Genomic DNA, 13,109 nt, shown 5'->3' with positions numbered 1-13,109 from the left:
TCTGTCTCCAGCTCCTCCACACAAGGGAGGAGCCTCCTCTCCGCGTTCCTCGTTCATTCTCAACGGGTTCAAAGGACTCTGTGAGGTTAGAATTGCCCTTTTAAGAAACTGCTCAGGGCGGAGTTTTGCCTGGAGGAGCCGCCCAGCTGACACCTCTCATTAGCCTAGGCCTGGGGAGGAGGCCGGCTGGAGCCTTCGGCCCGGGGTGGGGGCTGGGCTGCCTCTCCAGGTCGGCCAAGCCTACCCAGCCTCCACTCTGCTGGGTGCCCCTGGCGCTGGAACCACCGGGTCTGTACAGACAGGGGCACCGAGTCTGGACTGAGCCAGGGACAGAGCAACCAGAGCTGGGGCCTGCCTGGAGCCCCAGGCGGTACCTGGCCTGGGGCCGCCCCAGGGGAGTGGTCGGAGTGGTCGGCGACAGCCGGAGCACCGGCTCTTTAATGCGAAGCGGGTGAAAGCAGGCTCAGGCCTTAGGGAGCTCCCCGCCCAGTGGACACACACCGCACACAGGTGTGCTCACAGGCGCAAACACACTCAAACCCACGGGCATGTGCTCAAGCTCACTCACATGCACAGTCCTGCACGCACCATTACACACACATACACCTGTGTGCAATCCCTGTGAGCACCCACAGCCACACATGCACGGAGGCAGGTGCTCGTGTGCGTACACATGAAGACATACAACTTCACACAGGGCGCGCTCACACGTGTGTGCATGCACAGAACACTGGCACGCACTCCTCCACACACATGCAGGCACACGCCAGTTCACATGCACACACCCTCCCGTGTGTGTGCACTGACATACACACATACATATACACCCCGCGCCCTGGGAGCAGAATAAGGCAGGCGGGCTTAGAGTCGGTAATGAGGGGGGTGGAGCCAAGGCTGCCACGTCCTTGGGAGGAAGGAGGCGCTGTCGGAGGCCAAGGTCAGCGGAGCCCACTCGGCTGCCAGGAGGGGGAGCAGCCTGGCTCAGGGCAGGACCGAGGGCTCCCGGGTGGGAGGGAGTGCTGATGCACCCCCAGCCCCGCGGGGTCCCTTGAACACAGACTGGCTCGGAATGAGAGGGGAGGACCGAGCTCCTGGGGGGATGGGCCGAGCCGCAGATGAAAGGCCTTGGAGGAGGGGGGCGGAGGGCCTCTGCTCAGCAAAGGAAATATTGAAATTAAATCATTTCCCAGGGCTGGGGGAACCTTCCGTCCTAATTAAATAGCCGGGACCCTCGCGGCCTGCTGTCAGAGAGCCGCGCTGGGGGAGGGGAGGGCGCAGATGGTGCCCTTGGAAGGCGGGGATTAGCGGCTGCCGCTCTTTGATGGGCCCGCGGCGCCCCGGGCCGGGGGAGGCCTCCGTCGCCGCTAATTAGGGCCGAGCCGCCCCTCCTGTCCTGAGGCACGAATCCATATTCAGGCGCTGGGGCGGGGGGCCTTCCTGTGCACGGGGCGGAGACCGGACCCCCGTGCGTGTCCCCCTGCCCCCACCAGCTCCCGGCCACCAGCCCGCTGTCAACACCCCGCCGCAGACAGAGGCTCTGCTCAGCAGCCCCGCGGTGGGGAGGGGGGCACCCGGCCCCAGAGGGAGGCTGCAGAGCTGTGTCCGGTCCGGGGGTGCCCTGAGGGATGGCCACTTAGTGCCCTCTTCTCTGTGCTGCGCCTTACTATGGGGTGGCCATGCCCCAGCGCTTCCTGTGGGTGGATGCCTTAGGTGGGCCAGGCCCTGGACACAAGGCCTAAGTGCACCAGAAGCCGGGAAGTGGAAGGAAGGAACGCCGGGCTGGGAAAGAGGGTGTTCTGGAAGAACAGTCTATGGTCAGAGTGTGCGGGGGGCCATGACATGAGCCAGGTGTACAGGGGCCAAAGGAGCCCCTCCCACTGGCCTCCAATGCCAGACCCCTGACCCCAGGTCTCGGGGCAGAGCCCACGTGCCCAGGACCCCACAGACCCACCCTGAGAACAGGGACCACAGCTGGGGTGGGGGAAGGCAGAAAACGAGCCCTCCAGCCCCACGGAGAGCAGCCCTAAAAGCGCTCAGACGTGTCGCAAGGGGCCAGGCCGTAGGTAGGAGAATCGAGGAGGATCCCGCCCTCAGGTTCTTAAGTCCAGGTGGTCCTTTCTTGTTTATCCACGTATTTATTCTGAAACTCTGTTCCCTGGAATTAAAGTTCCGGTTTTCCATGCGGTGTGTGTGTCACTCAGTCGTGTCCGACTCTTTGCGACCCGTGGACTGCAGCCCGCCAGGCTCCTCTGTCCATGGAATTCTCCAGGCAAAGACACTGGAGCGAGTGCATTGACCACATTTGACTACACTGTGTTTGGGCATATTTTTTCCTGTACTCACATTGATGTGGGCTTTCTGAGCTCTTGAAAACTATAAATTGGTGTGTTTGATCAAATTCAGGTAATTTTTAGCCATAACTTCTAAAAATGTATTAAAAATTTTTAATGTCTCTTGTATTTTCTCTCTTCTCCTTCGAGCTCTCCAATATCACATCTCTCAGAATTTTGATACTATTCCATGCGTCCCTGAAGCCCTTTCTTTTATTGTTTTTTTTTCCTTCCTTTCTTCCCTCTTCTTCAAAATGGATAATTTCTATTGATTTCTCTTCAAGTTCACTAACTTTTCTTTGTAGTTCTGTTCTACTGTTAAGCCCCTTGTGAACTTTTAAATTTCAGCTTTACATTTTTCAGTTCTAGAATTCCTCTATTTGGTCCTTTCTTACAATTTCTGTTTTTCTACCGCAGTACCCAATCCATTTTTTCATTGTGAGCATACTTTCTTTTACTTCACTGGGCATAGTAGCCACAGCAACTTTGAACTCCCTGCCTACTCCCACATCTTGGTCATCTTGGGGTTAGATTCCATGAACTGAGAATGGGCCATATTTTCTTCTTTCTTCAGATACTGAGTAATTTGAGATTATATCTTAGACTTCGTAAATGTAACCTGTGGAGACTGGATTGAGGTGCTTTGATTTTCAGTGTTTTGATAGGCAATTAATCTGATATGGCTCAAACTGAAAAATCTTCATTTCGGATGCATCTCAAACCTCAGTTGGGGTTTTAGACCTGGGCTGGCTGTTTGGAGTCTGCCCTGCTCATGTGTGGTTCAGGGCTCAGGCAGAGATTGGCACAGGATCTAAACGCAGACTTTGGGATTCACCCCTTACTGGAATCCTGCCTGACCTTTCTGTGGCTGAGTTTGCCTTACACCCCGTGCTCTGGTCTTCAAGCCACAAAGACAGTGCCTTTGTACTGGACTCTGGGTTATTTCCATGACCTGCGTGGTGCAGACTCAGGGCTCTGCTCAGGCTGGATGCTATCGAAATGGAGAGCCTCCTCAGTCTAGTCTACGACTGACTCCCTTCCAGAGCCTGCCTGCTTTGGCTTGTTCTCCAGGGTCTCCAGCCGGCCGTTTCTTTTTTTTAAGTCCAGTGTTTACAGTTGTTACCTTTGGAACAGTCAGTCTGGTAGGAACTTATGTGGCTGCTGCTGGACTAGAGCTTTGAGGCTTGTTTTAGAACTTTGTTAGTGATGGGTCAAAGTGGCCTTAACTCCGGGGCTGGTTAGTTCCCCTACTGAGGTTGTGGCCCTTCTGGAGTTTCCGTTCAGTGCCTGCGGTGTTGTTATGGACTGAACTGGTCTCCCCACCAAGATTCATAGGTTGAAGCCCCAATATGATGTATCTGGGGATAGGGTCTTTTTGCTGCGTCGCTTCAGTCGTGTCCGACTCTGTGCGACCCCATGGACTGCAGCCTACCAGGCTTCTCCGTCCATGGGATTCTCCAGGCCAGAACACTGAAGTGGGTTGCCATTTCCTTCTCCAATGCATGAAAGTGGAAAGTGAAAGTGAAGTCGCTCAGTCGTGTCTGACTTTTAGCGACCCCATGAACTGCAGCCTACCAGGCTCCTCCATCCATGGGATTTTCTGGGCAACAGTACTGGAGTGGGGTGCCATTGCCTTCTTCCTAGGGTCTTTAGCAGTGATTAAAATTAAATGCAGTCATAGGGTGGGGAACCTCATCCAGTGGGTTGTGGCCTTACTAGAGGAGAACTAGACAGCCCGATCTCAGGCTTCCCGCCTCTAGAACTGTGACGAGTAAAGGGCTCTGATTTAAGCCACCCAGTCCGTGGAATTCTGTTGTGGTGACCTGAGCTGATGAACACGTGCACACGTCTCAGTCGTGTCTGACTCTCTGTCACCCCATGAACTGTAGCTTGCCAGGCTCCTCTGTCCATGGGATTTCCCAGGAAAGAATACTGGAGAGGGTTGCCATACCATTTCCTCCAGGGATCTTCCTGACCCAGGGATTAAACTCGTGTCTCCTGAGTCTCCTGCCTCGGCAGCAGATTCTTTACCACTGAGCCGCCTGGGAAGCCCAAGCTGATGAATACAGATGTTTAAAAGGTTTCCTCTCTCTGGCTGGTCAGAGCTCCAGTGCCCCCCAGATCGATTTTCAGAGCTGTGCCATGGTGTTTCTGGCAGCATCCCCGTGAATTCCAGCCTCTTAACCTCCCCGAACCCTGGTCCTGCATCCCCAGCTCAGCATGACAGCCATGTGGGCTCGGATCTCCGTCCTGCCTGCATGCCAGAGAGTTTCTCGAGCCCTAGACAGGGCGTTCTCCCAGCTGCCCTCCCTCAGAGTCAGCTGACGCTGTCTGATGTCTAAAAGCAGTCTTTCCACGCTTCGTATTCAGCTCTGGATTTGTCCACGGCTTGGAGCAAGGCCCCTGCTGATTCATCTGTCGTGATGGAACCATGTGTCCACACAGACCTTCACTGAACTTCTCAGAGTGGAAGCGCACACCACAGATGAGACGTGCGGTGGCTTTGCCCAGGACAGAGCCCCCTTGTAGCCAGAACCCTGATGGGAAAGAAAACACCTCCACCTCCAGGCCTCAAGGCCAGCTCCAGAGGCAACCCGTCGTGACTTCCAGCCCCACAGACCAGTTCCTCGTGGTTGCGGTGTTCCTGTGATGGGATCGTGCAGTGGGCGCTTTCTCCTGTCTGCTTCCTTTCACTCCTTCCGTCGCTGGGGACCTTCAACCACACTGGGGAGCACAGCAAGGGCCCCCCGTGGTCACTGCTTCCAGCTCTCCATCTTGCACACGCCCCAGCTTGGTGTCCCGTCACCTAGCTGTGGACATCCTGGTTATTCCCAGTCTCTGGCCATTGAAAACTGCTATAAATGTTCTTGGGCTTCCCGGGTGGCTCAGACAGTAAAGAATCTGCCTGTAATGCAGGAGAGCCAGGTTTGATCTCTGGGTCAGGAAGATCCCCTGGAGAAAGGAATGACTATCCTGTCCAATATTCTTGCCTCGGAGAATCCCGTGGGCAGAGGAGCCCCGGGCTGTCGTCCCTAGGGTCACAAAGATACACACGTCTTTTGGTGAAAGCACGTGAGCATTTTCGTGAGGTCGTTTCCGAGGAGTGGAGCCCACACAGGGTGCTTACGATGTGTGCGTGTTGCTTTGTTTTGGCTGAAATTCACCTGGAAGAGGTGTCCCGCTGCAGCCGGGGGTGGCGTCTCCCTGCAAACAGAAGAGGGCATCTCTTTTTTCATACACTTTGTGGGCATTTGGACGTTCTGTTTTGTGAAACATCAGTTCAGATATTTTGCCTGTTTTTGCTCCTTCTGACTCAGCCTCTTCTTTAAAAGTGAACGTTCTTCACGTGGACGAGTCTTCAGTCGGAGACGCGTCTGGCAAACGTCACCTTTTGTCTGGCCTTCTGTCACCCTTAATGGTGCCGCTGATGAACAGAAGTTCTCAGTTTTAACGTGGTCCAATCGATCAGTTTTGTTTATGGACAGCGCTGTTTGTGCCCTGTTTAAAATTTCTCCTTCACTCTTAAATCACCTCCCCACTGAGACGATTCTGAGTCGTGACCATCCTTTGTTTCAGCACTGGTCAGACAGGCGGGTTGTTTGTGCACACAAGTCGTTGAGAAGAGTGTTGGACACCTCAGGACTGATGCCGGGCCCGGTGGGAACCCAGCGGCACGCTCCCTCCAGGGTGACGCCAGGCCATGAGTCAGCTCCCTCGTCTGCAGTTCCCTGTAACAAAGAGCACCTAACAGTTCATCTGGGATGCGCGTCCCATTTCATCCTCAAGGATTACACGGCAGACTCGGCAAGTGCCTGCTAAAATCACAGCAATAGCGGGCCCCTCGCCTGCCAGGCTGAGGGCCATGACAAGAGGAGAAGACGAGGTCAGTCTCACACGGTCGCCACTTGGAAAACCCATGTGGTCAGAGGGCGGGGAAGCGGGGCTTGCCAATGACATGAACCTGGCTGTGTTTCCCTCTCTTCTCAGGGACTACATGTGCTCTGATTCTGATATTTTAAGAAATTGGCAGGGCCCTTCAAATCACAGAACAGGCTCCCCTGACTGCAGAGGCTGGTTGCCTAGTAACCTCCTCCTATGATGTCATCTGGGGCACCAAGACCTGGGCTGGGAGGGTCCCTGAGTAGTCCTCCCAGACAGAGGAGGGAAGGGTTCCTGTGGCTGGTCAGTGCAGGCAGGGAAGGCCCCTGGGGGAGGTGGACTGTGATCAACCCCAGCGGAGGTGGAGGAGGGCTTGGAGGTGGGGAGGAGGGGCCCAAGAGCCCTGAGGGGAAGGTGGGAATGGGGGTGTGTGGGGCCACGGACAGCATACGAACCTTGGGGGCCCGTGGGGTGGGAGCAGGGACCACAGCCACACGGACGAGGCTGGAAGAGAGGAAGGGCGTCCTGGGAGGACATCCCCTCCTCAGGGGAAAGACACCCCAAGGAGCTGAATGACCACCAAGCACCCCAGCCGGCCGGAGCGGCCCCCGAGGGTTCCCGGGCTGGCAGAGCTGCTGCCAGCACCTCAGTCACTCCCCAGGGCCCACGGTGACAGTGAATGAGAGGGTTTCTACAACGAGGGCAGCCAGGAGTCTTAGACCCCCACTTCCACCTACCCACCCCGCTCTGGGCTCCGTGTCCATCCTCACCCACCCAGCCCGCTCTGGGCTCCGTGTCCATCCTCACTCCTCACTCACCCAGCCCGCTCTGGGCTCCGTGTAATCCTCACCCACCCACCCTGCTCTGGGCGCAGTGTCCACTTCCACTGGGTCCTGCAGGAGCCTCGTGAGGAGGACTGGTCCTGGTCCTAATGGGAAGATGGGAACACGGAGGGTCAGCTGTGTCCCCTGCCTCAGTGAGTGCTCAGACTGCCTCCACCCAGGTCACCCAGCTCTGGGAGGAGAGAGGGTGAGGGGCCGGGCTGGGGGCCTGGCCTGCAGTGTCCCGGGGGAGAGACGGGGCCTCACAGACGGAGGTTCCCTTAGGACAGGAGAGCACACAGGAAGTGACCTCTGAATGAGAGGGGAGGGCTTCCAGCAAAGGGGAGTCTGAGCTCCCAAGACGGCACGTGGGGGGGGGTGAGCTTCCTGTGGCCCCCACCCCACCCCGTGGAACTTAACCCTGGTGGGGGGCCTGGCACAGAAGCAGCTAGTCTGTCTCAGAGGGGCTGTGTTGGTCACAGAGAGAACAGGGTCACGTGGGTGAGACGGTGGGCTCCTCGAGTCTGAGTGACCAGGGGCGCCTTGCTGGGGAGGTGGACCCCCCGGAAGGACCAGCTTCCAGGGTCTCCCTGGGAAGGCCTGCGCCTTACGAGGGGCCCGTCCTGCAGGCCGGGGGCGGGATGGAGATCGGAGAGTCCAGCGCACGAAGTCACAGGACGTCTGGGGCCAATCACAGGAGCGTCGTTAACACAAGCACAGCCACACCCCACGCTCCTAAAGGCTGTGCCGGCCACTGCCCCTGCTCCCGGCTCCTGGGGGAGGGGGCCTCCTGCTCTGGACCCCCAGCTGATCCCAAGCCAGCCCTGGTGCCCCATCCACTCGGGCGGAGCTCACGTCCCTCTTTCCTCCTCGCCCCGGCTCTTTCCCCAGGAAGGCATCCTCACAGTCTCCAAGGTCACCCTGAGGCCACACTGGACCCCGTGGATGGGCTGCCCCTTCCCTCCCCCCCCCCCGCCGCCCCCGCCCAGGGCTCTGGGTCACCCACGGCCTGGGCGCCCTCTGGCCTCCTTGGCCCCTGCCGCTCCAGCAGCTGCTCACCTGTCCCCCCGTCCTATAAAGGGGGGGACCCCCAGGCCCCTCTGCCCCATAACTGCTCCTGGTTCTCAGGGTCTGGGCACCCGACATGGGATGAACTGGGACGGGCTGGGAGGCTTGGATGGGCGCCAGCCCCTGGCCATCATGGGCAGCACACACGGACCAGGACCTGGGAGCCTTGCCAGCCCCCGCTGGGCCCGCTGGGCCTCCCCAAGCTTGACTGTGATGCAGTGGTCCTGGCCCTGCCCCCCGTCCAGCTCCTCCACCCCTTCAGGAACGGGGGCCTGGGTGCTGTACCACCCGTGTCCGTGAGTCTGCGCCCTCTCCCGACATCCTGCCCTCGAGACAGCCCCATCACCCTGCGCTTGTGGCTGAGGGGCCCGCAGTGTGATTCGGGACCCGCAGGTGTGGACTGTCCTGGACTGTGGGCCTGGGGCCAAGGTGTGCACAGGCCTTCACGGGGAAGGGGCGGGGACAGATGGAGAGCTGGGGCCTGGTGCCCCGAGGCTGGCTGTGCCAGGGGAGGCCTGGCTTTCACCCAGGGATGTCTGTGGCCTCTCGCAGCTGGCCGAGGCCCCAAACCCTCTCCCCTGGAGCCTCTGGAAGGAGCCAGCCCTGTCCACACTCTGACCTCAGCCTGGTGAGACCCGAGTCAGACCTCTGACCTCCAGACCAGGAGGTAATAAGGTCGTGATGCTTTAAGGCAGGCAGTTGGTGATAATTCATCTGCAGCAGCTGCAGGAATCTCCTAGGGGGACCCTCTGGGGGGACGGGGGTCGGGGGGGTTGGGGACCCTTGCTGGCCAGGCCCTTCCCCCTGGACCGCCCTCCTCCACTGCGTCTCTCCAAGCCCATCCCATGGCTATCGGGGAATCGGCCTGCGTCACTGCTGGAGGACAGCAGAAGCCTCCACCGCCCCTGGGGAGTGGGACTCAGATTTCCAGCTCAGAGGATGAGGATGGGTAGGGGTGGGGGGGTGTGGATTGGTGTCAGGGCAGGGCAGACCCCTCCGCTCCAGGGCCCTTCCTCTGCCATCCAGGCACAGAACCGGGAGGGCCGCCCCCGACCCCCCCACTCCCTCCCGCCCTCTCAGCAGCCCTGCCTCCGGCTTCCAGGGGCTGCTAGGGGTCAGGGCCACACGCGGCTTCCTTGCCAGGCTGCTGCTCCACGCACACAGCCCTAATTGACGGCAGCAAAACAAACATTTGCTTTAGTGATCCACGCTGTTAGATGCTCAGCATTGTTTTAATTAAGCCTTGTGATGGATGAGTCTCAATAAAGCAGCTGTTTAGAGTATTCAGGTAAATAAATAAAAACAACGTCAGGAGGGCTCCAGGCTCACCCAACTGCTGCGCGCGGGGCGGGGCGGGGCAGAACCCACACGGGAGAAAGGGAGGGGCCCCGGCTGGCGGCCTCGTGGGGGTGGGGACGGGGCTTTCGGAGGAAGGCATGGTGGGGGCTCCAGGAGGGCTGTGGGGCAGCCTCACCTCCCCTCCCGCCCCAACAGTGTTCTCAGAGCCGCCCCCCCAAGAGACCTGAGAATAGGAAATGCCCCCCAAGGTGGAGAGCTGAGGGTGCCCCCGGGACAGCCTACCCTCGGGGTAGGCCAGAAGCCCTGTCCAGAGCCAGCTGTGGTCACTGCTGCCAGGTCAAGTCCAAGGGCCCCCACCAGCCTCACCAGACGTTTGGACGCCAGCCAGACCGGACCAGCCTGTGGGTCTTCCTGGACAGGCAAGGCAGGCTGAGGGAATGGGGCACTGGGTGTGCAGAGGCCAGAGGATGTCCTGACAGGTGTGGGGGGCACTCATCAGTTGCTCATTTGTTCAACAAAAGGCCCCGCCCCGCCAGTGGGGCTCTTGGGACAGGGGTGTGGTAAGGAGGGTGGAGGCCACCCAGCGTGCAAGTCCTGTGTGGGTGGGCACTGCAGGCCCCAGCGGCAGGCCCAGAGGGACTGCCCAAGGTGGGGCAAGCCAGCACGGTCTCCAGAGACATGACTGCAGGGCCAGGTTGGGGTCTGGGGGCTGCGGGGGGACACGAAGCAGCAGGAAAGGGCCCCACCCCCCCTGCCCCAGGACCCAGGGCGCCGAGTGTCCCACGAGGTGCTGGCCGCAGCCCCAGGGAACTCGGCCAGGGCTCTCCCCACCACACCTCCAGGTTACCTCCGCCTCCTCCAGGAAGCCGGCCCTGAAACCTGCCAAGCACCCTCCTCTGTCCCACAGCCTATGAGCACTGGGTCCCGGGGTCTGTCTGTCTTTTCCAGGCAGCAGGGGTTGGGGACAAATGAAGGAGAGTCTTCAGGCTGAGGAGGGCTGGACCACAGTGACCACGGGAGAGGCCGTCCCCTCGACAACCTGTCAGCAGAGCCCATGTGTGGGGGAACCTGTGCCCACCCCGGACATGACTTGGGATTGGTCTAAGCCAACCAGAGAGGTCTATTCCCTTTGGAATCAACTGGCCCAGAATAACCATATGCCCTTGGCTGGACCAGCCTAGGAAGTACACCATTTGGGCTCTGGAAAAAAATGTCCTTTTTGATGAAAGAATCACATAAGGAGAAGCAACTCCTCCCACCCCACCCTTCATCCCTTCCTGCTTTAGATGTCATGTGAGGATGTGATGCCTGGAGCTGTGGCAGCCAGTTTATGTCCATGAGGTGACAAGCCAAAGCACAAATAGTCAACATTTAAGGATGGTTGAGGGAAAGGAGAGGAGCCTAGGTCCTTGATCACATCGTTACCTCCTTCTCAATGCCTGTGACACCTGCCTTCAGACTTCTTGTTTCAGGAGCATATTCCTGAAAATGAAAATGTTAGTCACTCAGCTGTGTCCAGCACTTTGTGACCCCTGGACTGTAGCTCACCAGTTTCCTCTGTCCATGGAATTCTCCATGCAAGAATACTAGAGTGTGTTGCCATGACCTCCTCCAGGGGATCTTCCCTACCCAGGGATCGAACCTGGGTCTCTGGCATTGCAGGCAGATTCTTTACTATCTGAGCCACCAAGGAAGCCCTATTGAGGCTAAAAAAGTTACCACTAAATTGATGGCTTAAAACAGCAGAAATGTGTTATCTTAGAAGTCTGGACATTGGAAAAGCCATCTGAAATAGGTTTCGTTAGGTTGAACTCAGGTGTTGGCAAGGCTGTGCTCCCCTCCGAGGCTCTCGGGGATAATCCGTTCTCCGTGTTTTTCCAGCTCCCGTCCTGCCTTCACTGCCTGGCTCCCGGCAGCATCACTCCCACCTCTGCCTCTGTGGTTGCCTCCCCACCTCTGCCTCTGTGGTCGCCTCCCCTCCCCTCTTCGTCCTCTCATCAGCTCTCCTCTCCTCCCGCTCATAAGGAGACACGTGATTGCATTTAAGGCTCCCCGAGTCCCCCAGGATAACCTCCTCATCTCAAGATCCTCGACTTGCTTGCATCCGCCAAGTCCCATGTTCCAGGGAAGCTTGTGTTCACGGGTTCCGAGGATGCAGAACTGGGTGTCTTTAGGAAGTGTCTGCAGCAGTCTGCTGTCGTGAAGCACTGAACTGCCCTGCCGAGTCTCTGTCTGAAACAGCAGGACCTTGTGGTCCTCCCCCTGCAGCCCCCCAGGTCCTCCACCTGCCTTTTGTCTGCAGGAAAACTTTAGTCAAAGAATAAGTCTATTCAATGAAGTGAGAAAATGCAGAAGCAAAGGAAAACAGTCAGGACAGGATAATAATAGCTTAATCATTAAGCAAAGTCAAGGACCTTTAGTTCCTTCTCAAGGGCTACACATAATATTCTGAGCCATATCCCGTGAGCTGTGTTGTAGATACTGAAACCCCACCAGGTGGAGAAGTTAACTGTATGATGACCAAACTGTAGCCACGACATGTGTGTGTGTGCGCACACGCACTCAGTCATGCCTGACTCTTTGCAACCCCATGGACTGCAGCCCGCCAGGCTCCTCTGTCCTTGGGATTTTCCAAGCAAGAATACTGGAGTGGGTTGCCATTTCCCCCTCCGGAGGATCTTCCAGACCAGGGATCAAACCCGCGTCTCCCGCGTCTCCCGCGTCTCCCGCGTCTCCTGCGTTGGCAGGCAGATTCTCTATCACCGCACCACCTGGGGAGCTCCTGGCCACAACATAAGCTGCCATGATTCTGAAAAGTGACCTCAAGGAAACAGGAACAAACTGACCCTGAAACTGAAGGCGGATTGTATTTAATCAAGAGGACACCGATCAGACCACCGATGACCAGATTCAAGATGAGCGTCGGAGCTGCCTGCGCCCTTTCTACATGTGGCCCCCGCCCCCATATATCCCTGAAACTCCGCCTTTAAAAGCTCCTGCCCACCGACTGGCAGGCGGGTGTCGGCCGTTGGACCCGAGTCTGCCTTCCTCCCGGTTTGCTGGCCTAGGAAATAAAGTAAGTTTTCCTTTCCACCAAGCGTGCCTCTCGAGGTTGGCTTTAGAGCAGCAAGCAGCCGGACCTCCACTCTCGGTGACACGTTGGTCTGGTTTCCTGTTCCCGGAAGCTGTCACTAGAGTCCTGCAGGAAGGAGAGAACAGGCCCTCTGTCCCTGGACGTGTGGGGAGCAAATAAAAGAAGAAGGCTCTAGCAAAAGTAACATCCTAAAAAACTGGGGTGCATGGATTCTCGGGCAACAAGCTGAGGCGGGGAGACACATGGCAGGCACTGGGAGGGCGGGTGGCCCAAATGCATCCCTGGACTCAGCCTCTGCGGTCCTTGCCCCACACCCGCCAAAGCCACCACCTCCATCCAGGGTGGAGAAGCCCTTCCTGGTGAAGCTCCCAAAGCAGGTCCTTCCCCTGCAGCAGCTTCCTCCTGGGGTCAGCCTGAAGGTCCCGCCACGAGCCCCATGCCCTCCACCGTGGCTTCATCACCAGCCTCCCTGAGCCTCCCAGCAGCCTCGCTCCATTCGTCCCCTCCTGCCCATTAACTTCGGAAATAATGATTTGCAAAATTGGGCGGAAGTTATATTAAGTAGCTTGGTGGTTAAATCTGACGCTGTGGTTATTTCTTCTCAAAGAGAATTAACTG

The 13,109-nt window shown here is 57.9% G+C and overlaps 1 long non-coding RNA gene across 1 annotated transcript; it reads left to right on the top strand.

The window, feature by feature from the left end:
* The first annotated feature begins 6,439 nt into the window (after nucleotides 1-6,439).
* LOC132343400 (uncharacterized) lies at nucleotides 6,440-7,990 on the top strand. The gene is made up of 3 exons (XR_009492235.1): nucleotides 6,440-6,512; nucleotides 7,084-7,185; nucleotides 7,660-7,990. It is a non-coding gene; the product is annotated as an uncharacterized lncRNA (long non-coding RNA).
* Nucleotides 7,991-13,109: the final 5,119 nt, after the last annotated feature.

Source organism: Bos taurus, chromosome 21 (genome assembly GCF_002263795.3).
Source record: "Bos taurus isolate L1 Dominette 01449 registration number 42190680 breed Hereford chromosome 21, ARS-UCD2.0, whole genome shotgun sequence".
Lineage (NCBI taxonomy): Eukaryota > Metazoa > Chordata > Mammalia > Artiodactyla > Bovidae > Bos > Bos taurus.
This window is presented reverse-complemented; position numbering and strand designations above follow the sequence as displayed.